This window comes from Panthera leo, chromosome B4 (assembly GCF_018350215.1).
Source record: "Panthera leo isolate Ple1 chromosome B4, P.leo_Ple1_pat1.1, whole genome shotgun sequence".
Classification (NCBI taxonomy): Eukaryota; Metazoa; Chordata; class Mammalia; order Carnivora; family Felidae; genus Panthera; species Panthera leo.
The window spans coordinates 851283-861737 of NC_056685.1; the positions used below are offsets into that span (position 1 = coordinate 851283).

General features: G+C 52.7%; 1 long non-coding RNA gene across 2 annotated transcripts; it reads right to left on the reverse strand.

Annotated features, from left to right (window-relative positions):
• Window positions 1-1530: 1530 nt before the first annotated feature.
• On the reverse strand, window positions 1531-10221 carry LOC122223794. 2 transcript variants are annotated; one of them, XR_006204482.1, is made up of 5 exons: window positions 9484-10221; window positions 8896-9117; window positions 3544-7547; window positions 2880-3046; window positions 1531-2042 (listed from the first exon to the last, which is right to left on the reverse strand). It is a non-coding gene; the product is annotated as an uncharacterized LOC122223794 (long non-coding RNA). The 2 variants fall into 2 exon arrangements; XR_006204481.1 differs by having other exon boundaries at window positions 1531-2201.
• Window positions 10222-10455: the final 234 nt, after the last annotated feature.

Consider the following 10455-nt stretch of genomic DNA (forward strand, 5'->3'; position numbering starts at 1 on the left):
ATTCTTTTCCATGGCTGTGTAGTATTCCATTGTGTGAGCTTCTGATTTGCTCACTTCTGTGCCCCAGAGCCTACAGCAGTGCCCAGCATGTTAGTATGAAATAAACACGTGTTGAATGGATGCGTCTCAGTTGGAAACTTTAGCTCTGAGCCACCTGCCATCCATCCTTGGGGCTATGTGGTGCAAGTCTGGAATGGAAATCCTGTTCCATGACCCCAAAGGAGCCAGCCCTGACACCAAGAGCCTGGGACAGAAATAGGGCCACCACAGCTCATCTGATGGCTGGGCTATAAATGGAACAGGAACTTGAATGACTCCGATGATTTTAATAAACCAGAGACTCCTCCAATACTTGGGAACAGGAAGCCTTATGGTCCAATGAGACCCCACGGGGCCCTGGCCTCATTCCACAGGAGAGGACGAGCCCCCTCTCTGGAGTATCTTAAGGTGGAAAAGTGTTGACATAGTTATGAACAGACATGGATTCCAGCTGTGGTTTGCCATTAACTAGCTGTGTCAAGTCTCATACCATCTCTGGGCTTGAGGTCTGTCCCAATGCGAAGATGGAAACTGGCTAAATAACAATATGTAACTGATTAGTTCATGAACTCGACCAACATCTGTTGGGAGGGGGCTGTGCCAGCGACAAGTCTGTAGCAGGGCTACAAGGAGGCCCCTGTCCTCGGTGACTGCCTTGTGGGAGGCCTGCAGCCTGGACTGCTTTCTGAAGACAGTAGTGTTCACAGTGACAGACTTGATCTGAGGTCATGAAAGATCCAATTTAGGAATGGGGGCAAGGCCAGAGGAGTAGTAACAACTCACAGAAGTAACAGAAATTAGGAGAATCGGTTTGTTTGGTTCTCTTGTGGTTCAATATTAATGATTCCATTTCCACTATTTTGAGAACCCATGGCATTTGTATTTTAAGGGCCATATTTTTGATCATCATGTCTTCTAGTGTGCCAAACCTATGAATAAATCCTGAACCACCCAAAGTTTCTCAACCTCTCCCTTCTGTCGCCAATGTTCCACGTGACAGATGAATTATAGGTGAATCTGTGCGTCTCCAGAAACCTGGAAACCTCCTCACTCTTTACCTCCCCTTTTGGGGTCTAGTGCATTCTGATGCATTTAATGAACCTGAAGGATACATGATATCTGAGTGTTACATGTAAATGACCATAGATGTTTTGGTCTTATTCAACACGGAGTTCTCAAGGATCAATATTTAACTCAGGTTAGAGTTAACTCAGTCAACTTTTCTATTATGTATGGCTTACAAAGAGAGGAAAAGAGACAGGTTGAACTCTGATGAAAGGATTGAAATCATTTAGAAATCCCACAAATATCTCAAAACCTCATTTTAGGCTGCTAGCTATTTCGTCCATCCACTCATCCACCCACGCACCCATCCATCTATCTACGCAAGCACTCATCCACTTACCCATCTATCTCTCCACCAGCCATCCATCTGTGATCAACACATTGCTTATCGTGGTAGAACAAAATCATTGGAGAGATCCTTTCCAGTTCTAAATCTCTAAATTTTATTAGTTTATGGCTCCAGCACCATTCTAGCTACTGTGAGGTATACTGAAATACAAAGCACAGACATTGCTCCGGATTTTTAAGCTGACTTGGGGGATTTGTTCCTTGACTTCTCTAGCTTCTAGAAGCTTCCACATTCCTTGGCTCACGTCCCTTCCTCCATCTTCTAAGATAGCGGCGTGTCATTTCTCAGACCCTCCCTCTGTGGCCACATGTCTCTGTGACACAGTGGGGAAAGAGTCCCCACTTTTAAGAACGGGCACAATTAGAAGGGGACCAGATGATCGAGAGCACTCTCCCCATCTCAAGGCTCCATGCCCATAATCACATCCCTTTCCATGACAGAAGGTACCACTCACGGGTTCAGAGGACTAGGACATGGATGTCTTTGGGGACAGTTTTCTTCCTGCCTCAGTACGTGCTTTCATTATCTCCAGTTTCTCGAAGAGAACATTGAGGTTCAGTGAAGCAAACAATTCACCAAGGCTCTGCAGCTGCCGAGGGGGAGGGGTGGGGAGCGGTGTCTCGTTCCAGCCCCAGCTCCTGGCCTCCTGGCCTCCTGGCCTCGGAGTCAGAACCTCAGATGAACAGATGCACAGAAAGACCAAGAACAAACTCCAATGTCATGTGCACGGTGCACATGGGCGCAGGTGCTTCGACAGTCCCAGGTGGGCAAGGGGGGAGAAGGAACAGGGGTCTGAGTGACCCACAGTCAGGTGTGCGGGGTGGTCGCAGGGTTACAAGATGGCAGATGGCCCTCCATCCCCACAGCTCCGCCCCTGACACATAACAGAGCTACTAGGACCTCGTCCATGTCCGCCCCGCACCCCCCTCCCGCCCCCCCCCCCCCCGTCCCCAGCAAGCACACTTAGCTTCCCAGTGCACCACAGCCAGCGAGGCCCAAGTGTCTGCCCCGGACGCTCACCAGGCACTAGGGCCGCAGGCTGAGTGCTGGCACCTGCAACCTTGCAGGCATGGTACCCAGAGGGGAGCCCTCGGAAAGAATCTAGTGAGGACCTGCCCATTCACATCCAATGACTGCCCAGCTGTCACAACTGTGAGCACTGATATAAATGAGGACTGTCGGAAAAAGCAAGTTACTCAGGTGCCCAGTCTTCACAGTCAGGTCCCTGTTACCTCCCTCCTCCCGGCAGTGAAGGTTGGTTGATTGACACAAACACAGAGCTGGGCCTGTGAATCAGCTACTGTCCGTCCTTCAAGGAGCCAGTGGGTACCAGGCAGATGGCGCCCAAACCACCACAGTACTGTGTGCAATCAGTGCAAGGAGGGCAGGTGGACAGGGCCTGGGCAGGCCAGGGCAGGACACTCACCAGTGCTCCTGGACCAGGAGGAGCCTAGGCAGGGGTGGGGCCAGGAGGGAGGCAGAAGTCAACCAGAGGTCCCTAGGAGTCCTGGCCTGAAGGATCTGGGCCCATGCTGTCCCGCAGGGATATAATGCAAGCCACATCAAATTCTGAGTGATCTGGTAACTGCTTCTCTAGAAAGTAAAAGGGGGGAGCGCCAGGGGGCTCAGTTGGTTGAGTGTCGGAATCTTGATTTTTGCTCAGCTCATGATCTCACAGTTCGTGTTTCAGTCCCCACGTTGGGCTCTGTGCTGACAGCGTGGAGCCTGCTTGGGATACTCTCTCTCTCTCTGCCCCTCCCCAACTTGTGCACCCTTTCTCTCTGTCTCAAAATAAACTAAAAAAAAAAAAAAAAAAAAAAAAAAAAAATATATATATATATATATATATATATATATATATATATAAAACCACCTCTGCTCCAGTTTTGGTAGGAGGTGGCCTGGACATCAGAACTAAAACGCAGCCGTGTGAGACCAGCCAGTGAGAGCACAATCGTCACAGCCCAGCTGCTGCCAGGAACCGTGCTGGGAGGTGTCTGGGACCCCTCGCCCAGGTCTCACCCCACCTGAGCCCCCTCTTCTGGAGACTGCCCTTCGTGCCCTGCCTGTAACTTCCTTATTTCACTCACCGTGTTTGCTTTAAGATCCTTGGGTTGGGGTGTACATCTTACTCTGTGATACACGGTTGTTTGCTCTTCAAAAATCTATTCTGAAAATATAGGTATTGGCAGGTATGAGATGTGGAGAACACAGATTCACACCGCTGCGGGTTTTCACTCTGTGGCCCAAATCCCCTGCTGCTGGGGACATTTGCGCAGCGTAGGATGTCAGGGGTGAGCACAATGGGTGCTCCGTCGGTACTGAGTTGACGTGGGCTGGGTGCCCTCTGGCTCTTGGGCCTATTTCCTGACTGGCTTTGCTCCTAAGTCAACAGGCAGGAAAGGTTAAGCACCCGCACAGAGGCGTGAACTCCCATCTCCGGCGCTGGCCCAGCCCTTCCATGCCAGGAGGCGTCTACATGGGCAGCAGCATGCTTCTGCCAGCTTCTGGGAGCAGCCGCCTGGGTGCCGGCTCATGTCCCCCTGCTCCGTCCCCGGCAGCCACAACTCTGCCGGGCAGCACCTGCCGTAGGATGGGGGAGCTGGGGGAGGGCGCCAGGCCTGGAAGAGGCTTCGGGGTGCAGCACTGCCTGGGCGAGGCGAGGCTAGTCCGGCGGGCTCTGCAGAATGGGAAACCCAGACCCGACCCATCTCCAGACTCCACCCAGACTCAGGAGCCTGGCAAGTTCAGAGTCTGATTTCTGTGCAGTGAGCACTGGGTGGAATGAGATTCGAGGTGGCTGCAGAAAAGAGTCTGGAGGGTTTTTAGGGGGACAGAGCCCAAGATAACCAGGTTCTCCAGATGCAGAGCCGAGGCTGACAGTCACTCACAAGCAGCATCTTTCTCGGTGCCAGGAGGCTTGCCAGCGTTTCTGAGATGGAATGTTCTGGAACAGTCCAACAATATCAGAAACCTCATTAGCAGAGTTGGGGGAGCTGCTGACAAGAGTCCAAAGAACAGGCCCACAGGGAAGCTTGGGAAGTGTCTCCAACCCGGAGAAGTGTTTGGCACCGGCTCACCTTGGAGACGTGGACTAGTTCACGTTCACTCAGATTCCAAAGTAGATTTGAAAACTGGGTTGTTTAAAGTCATAAGCATAATGTGGCACACTTCCTGGTGACAACCCTGATGTTTACCACAAAGCGTTGCCTAATGCAGCAATCAAAAGTCGCCCCGTCAAAAGTGTGGGCGAGGGTGGGATCCTAGTGTGGCCGTGGCCACAGCTGATCCGAGGACAGTTTCCACTCACCCGGTGGCCAAGGGCGCCCACCTCCCCACACAAGTGAGCGGCATTCGCGGCCCCTCGTGCTGACCTGGAGCAAGAGTATAGCAAGAGGAATGAATGTGGCCATCTGGCTCTCCTTTGGAGGGTGGAAGGGACATCAGCCCCGCATCCGGCTGAGAGGTGGTTCCCATGCGCTCCACCCTCGGGGACTCGCCATCCACCGTGTGGGTCTTGGCAGGAGTCACACAGAAGGGAAAGACCGTCCTGTTCCACACCGCCTTCACTCATTGCCCTCTTGGTCTCACTCCGTGCACACTCCCCAAGCCCAAGAGTTGGGGGGCACACTGGCCTTCCCTTTCTGACATTTGGCGTGAAGCCGAGCCACGTGGAGTCTTGTATTTATGCAGTCTACTGGCCAGCCACCAAGCCCCGCGGCTCTTCTTGGTAGCGCGAGTTTCAGTTGTGGGTGAGTGGACGTCATCCACAGTGATTCTGTTGTCGCAAGGAGGCTGCGTAGCCTGGTGGTAGGAGAGCCTCACAGGTCAAAGCCGAAGCTCCCCTGGTGCTCAGAAGGAGGTTCCTGACTGCAAGGAGTCAGGGGCGCTGGCCGCAGGCTGGCCTTCGGGCTCCACTGGGGAGCACGCACGGGGTGGGAACAACCCTCGAGACCTGGGTCTCAGGAGGGTGACGTTAGCTGGACCGGCTGGCTGCACCAGGGGCCTTGCTGAGAAATTCGAACAATTGCCTCTGGTCACCTGTAACGTGTGTCCTGGGCTGTGGTCACAGCACACTGCTTTCCGTCAGCTCACACCCTACTTACAGGTGCTGTCATTCTCACACCAGCGTGGAGAGCCCCCCAGAGGTCATAGGGGCTGGATCTGAACCACTGGGTGGTCACAAGCAACACATGATCTCCATTGCCTCAGGCAAGCAGCGGATGCGTACAGGGGGAAAGACACAATCCTCTGTGACTCGTGTCCTATTATTCACACTGGGGCATCACAAAGTATTTCCACTCGTCGTCCAGGTCTGGTCCACCGCCTGGAGTCTGGTGGGGCTCCGCGTTTTGGTTTTTCGGATTCTCTTACAGCACATCACTTCCACAGGGAGGCGAATTGTGGCCAAGACCAAGACGACAGATGACAATACATACCTCACTACAAAGCGGTGCTGCTGACGTGTGGGGTTGACACTGTGGGCAAATGTGTTTCTAACACCGGGTTGTGGCAGCCGCATCTTGAATCTGTGCTCCCTTCTGGCTCCCTCGGCCTCCATCAGAAAGGCCGAGAAGGCATTCTGACTCTCCCCGCATTCACGCACGGTCTGCAGCTTTACCAGCCTTGTCAGTCCGCGTTCCCCAAAAGTTTGGGAATGCCGCTCCCACACAGGATGGGGGCTCCTGGGTATCCCCAGACATACCCTGTGGCCGTTTTCGAGACTCCGACACAATGGGCCACGATCGCTGTGCCGTAGCGCATCCTAATAAGGGTCTTGGTTTTTACATTTCGTATCTGAAACGTGTGAACAAGTGACTTCTAGCTGGGAAGTTGTGGCACGGAACCAGATGTTCTCCGGATGAGGATGAGTAGTGAGTTGCTGCAGAGTCCTTGGGCCGTCGGGTTAAGCCAGGCCTCTGCCGGCCACCGGTGCCGTAACAGCCCCGGACTCCGAAAGACGAACCTAACCGACCGTTCCTTGAAAGAAGGAACTCGTAGGGCAAACACTGTGGGCGAGCGCGGGAGGAAGGAGGCGGCTCCGCACCGCAGGGCGGACACGTCCCGCTGTGCGAAGGTGTGGCCGGGCCGGTCCGGAACAGCAAACGGCAGCCCCATCACCAAGCACTGCGACGAGGTGCACGGGAGGGGCAGGTAGGTGGTCAAGGTCCCGTGATGGTGACTCAGTGAGCGAAAGGTGACCGCACAGCAGGCTTGCGCCAAGCCACCGGCCTGTGGGCAGTGGATCAGAAGTGTTCACGGACGGGCAGGGTCCTAACACTCATACCGCACAGCTACGCAAGGCGAAGTACGAACACCCACACAAAGGCTCCTTTTAGGCAAGAAGTTTGGTCACATTCCCCAGGCACAGATTCTGCTGCAAAACGTACTTTTCATCTGTGACAATCACAGCAACAAGAAAGTACAACAGAGAAGACCAATTCCGCACAACAGGCATGGAAGACAGCCTGTTGCCGTGACGGACCCCGACCGGGGGAAGTCGCCGGAAAGCACCGCAGGGCACCCTTGAGGGTCCTTCGCCACAGCCAAGGCTTACTTCCGCCACGAGGCTCACCCTCTGAGGAGCCCGAGTCACCAGACATCTTCATACACGGTGGAAATCAGCTCAAGAATTGGTGACCTGCCTTCGCTGCAGGTGGCTTTTCCGAATCTCCTCTAAAAGGGCCCCCAGACACCAGCAGCCTCTTAGTGCTTCGGGACACACACCTGTCCCCAGGAAGCCACGCTGAGCCAGGCAAAGGGCAGGTGCAAAGGGAAGGACGATGATTCTCATCACCACGCAGGTGGTGTGCGATGCTGGGCACCTCCGCCCGGCTGTGCGGCTCCGGACCGCGGGGCTTGGGCGTTCAGACACGCCTCCCGGCTGCGCAGCTCCTGCGAGTGGCCTCGTTTTCCCACAGCCCCTCCCCCAACGTCACACCCATAGACGCACGATGACCGGAGGGTGTTCCATACGTCTCTTCTGTTCATGTGCTGGTTCTTGTCCCTTACAAAGCTAGCAAAGAACTCAGAGTGTGCATGACGACGCGCTCGCAGGGATGATTTCATTGCCACACGTGGGAGCCGAGTATCTCTGGTAAGAAATCTGGCATTTAATACACTTGGCTGGTTCAATCAGTTAAGTGTCCGACTTCGGATCGGGTCATGATTTCACGGTACATGGGTTCAAGCCCCGTGTCAAGTTCTGTGCTGACAGCTCAGAGCCTGGAGCCTTCTTTGGATTCTGCATCTCCCTCTCTCTCTGCCCTTCCCCCACTCCCTCTCTCTGTCTCTCTCTCTGTCTCTGTCTCTCTCTCCTAATATAACTAAACATTAAAAAAAGAAAAAGTGGGACGCCTAGGTGGCTCAGTCAGTTAAGTGTCCGACTTCAGCTCAGGTCATGATCTCACAGCTTGTGAGTTCGAACCCCGCATCGGGCCCTGTGCTGACAGCTCACAGCCCGGAGCCTGCTTCGGATTCTGTGTCTCCCTCTCCCTCTGTCCCTCCCTCGCTCACCCTCTGTCTCTCTCAAAAAATAAACATTAAAAAAAAAGATATCTAACATTTAATATACTTCATGGCAATGAAGTACATTACCTTGTGCTGACCCAATAAAGTTTTCATATAAAATTATGTTAAAGTCAGCCCTCATATTAACATCTCTTACTTTATGCCTTATGCTTTTGTGCACATACCTTAACTAATCACTGTAAACAATCCTTTGGGGGTGGACATGATTTCTCCACTTGGCAAAGAGGGGCCAGGGCTCCGTGGAGCTGACTCACCCACCACAGCACATGCAGCTTGTACAGGGCAGAGCTGGGGTGGGGGGGGACTTGAGGCCTTGGACTCTTCACCATGGCAAGTGTTTATTGTTTTTTTTGGCAAATATGATCCCAAATTCATGAGAGAACAGTAAAAATATGAAAGGCCTGTCAGTTTTTTACTGATAAGATTTACAAAATTACCTCACATTTCTTTTCTGACACACATGTTAATGTATTTGCTCTTTGTCAAGAGTCCTGTTTTGGGTTTCTTTCAAAGAACGGTTCCTCTTCTGTTCTACGTGACCAAGTAGGCTTCAACTGTTCTGTGTAAAACCAACATCACGTATATTGACTTTATATTATTATTACCATTTTAAACAGTTCTGTCCCCTCCATATACTGTCTATATATAATGATTGCATTTACAGGCCAGTGGGGTCCCATCCTGTTTGCCACTTAGAGCCACGTGATTTTGGGGAGGAGCAAACCTGTAATCCTATGTTAACCCCACACCACAAAGTTGTTGGGAATACTGCTGATACTAAAAAGTATAGCACTTTGTAAACGTTAATGACCTGTAGAAATGTAAGAAGTTGCTCGATTTTTGCCTAGAGGGAGGAAGGAGTTCAAGAAAGGATAGTTGTCTGTCTGAAGCCAAGGATTGGTTGGACTTACCTAAATATTGGATTTTCAAGGAGGATCCGGCCACGTAAGCGTGAGGGCGACGGGAGGGGCTGAGGGAACTCACGGGCACCCGAGGGAGAGGAAGGGCACCAGCAGAGCTCTGCGGGGCTGTCCAGCAGTTCAGCAGGTGACTGTGGCCACAGAGTCCTGATTATCCCAGAGGCTTTCTGTGCAAGTGCCACGGAGACATAGGAGGCATATTTATCTAACCTCCTGATAACACAAAAAAGGGCATTATAGTTAATAACTGAGAGAATCGTGATTCAAAATTATTTTCAACTTCAGAACATAGGAAGTTTCTGTAACAACAACAGGACTTGTTGAAAGGATCTGAGAAGGTGACGGAGAAGCAGAACAGCTAATGGTCAAGAACAAAAATGCTGGGCCAGGCCACCTGGGTTCAAACCCAACTCTGCCACCGTTAACTGTTTGACCACAGGCTAGTGAGCAGCTTCCTGTGCCTTGGTTTACCCACCCGCCTTGTGGGGTTGTAGGAATTGAGTTAATACGTAGTTAAGCGCTTCGAATAGTGCTCAGCACATGGTCACAAGTCCATAGGCCTACCACGACATGTGTTACCTGAGGGAGTCGCCGCACTGTTAGCAGAAGTTACAGTAGTAAGTGTCTAGATGCACCTCCCTTATCAACTTTCTCGTCTGTCAGACGCCAGAGGGCTTGTCTCCACCGGCCCCCCCTTGATGTTCCTAATGCACTTTGTGGGGCTAATTGCAACCCTCTGCCTTGGATCAGGCTTTGTCTTCTCTGCCCTGTGTTCTTGGGACTTAGCAAGTCCTTTTTCTGCAGTCTGCAGGGGAGTCAGGGCGCAGGCTGCCCTCTGGCATGGCAGCGTGAGGATAGGTCTACTTACAGGGAGAAGACGAGTTTTTGATTTTCAGAAATGCCCGGTTTGACACATCTGAAATCACACAGGTGGGCATTTCACAATTGATTGGAAATGTCAGACTGGCATTGAGAGAGAAGTTGGGACTGGAAATATCTGTTTTTTCAGGGGAATCCATGCAAGGCAACCGTCAGGGGACCTTAAAAGAGAGACTTCAGGGAGGAAGAGCAAGGGCTGGAGGGCAAAATCCTGAGGACAAGCTGGGCGGGGAGGCAGGCAGGTAAATTAGCCAACAGAACAGGCAATGAGAGATGTCCGGGGAATGGAGACAGGAGGGTTTTAAGCAGATGGGAAGCAGTTGGGAAGACAGAAAGCGATGGCCAAGGCATCAGAGAGAGGTTGACAGTTGAGGCTGGCTGGGGGCGGGGGGGAGTAGGAGCCCAGGAGGCAGGGATCAGACACCCGGGGAGCCTCTGGGGGGCGGGGAGGCTGGGAACACAGACCGGGGTCTGGCTTCGCAGACCGGGGGCGGGGCCGGGGCCGGGGTGGGGAGATTGGTAGCCCCCACCCCGCGGACGACTCTGCTGTCGCGTTACTCATTCATTAAGATTTCGCTGTATTCACAAGTCCAGAGTCGGTGTAGGCCGCAGAAAACGCAAAACCAGGGCGTCCGTTCCTGGGGAGCCCACGCCAGCGGGCCACGACCACGG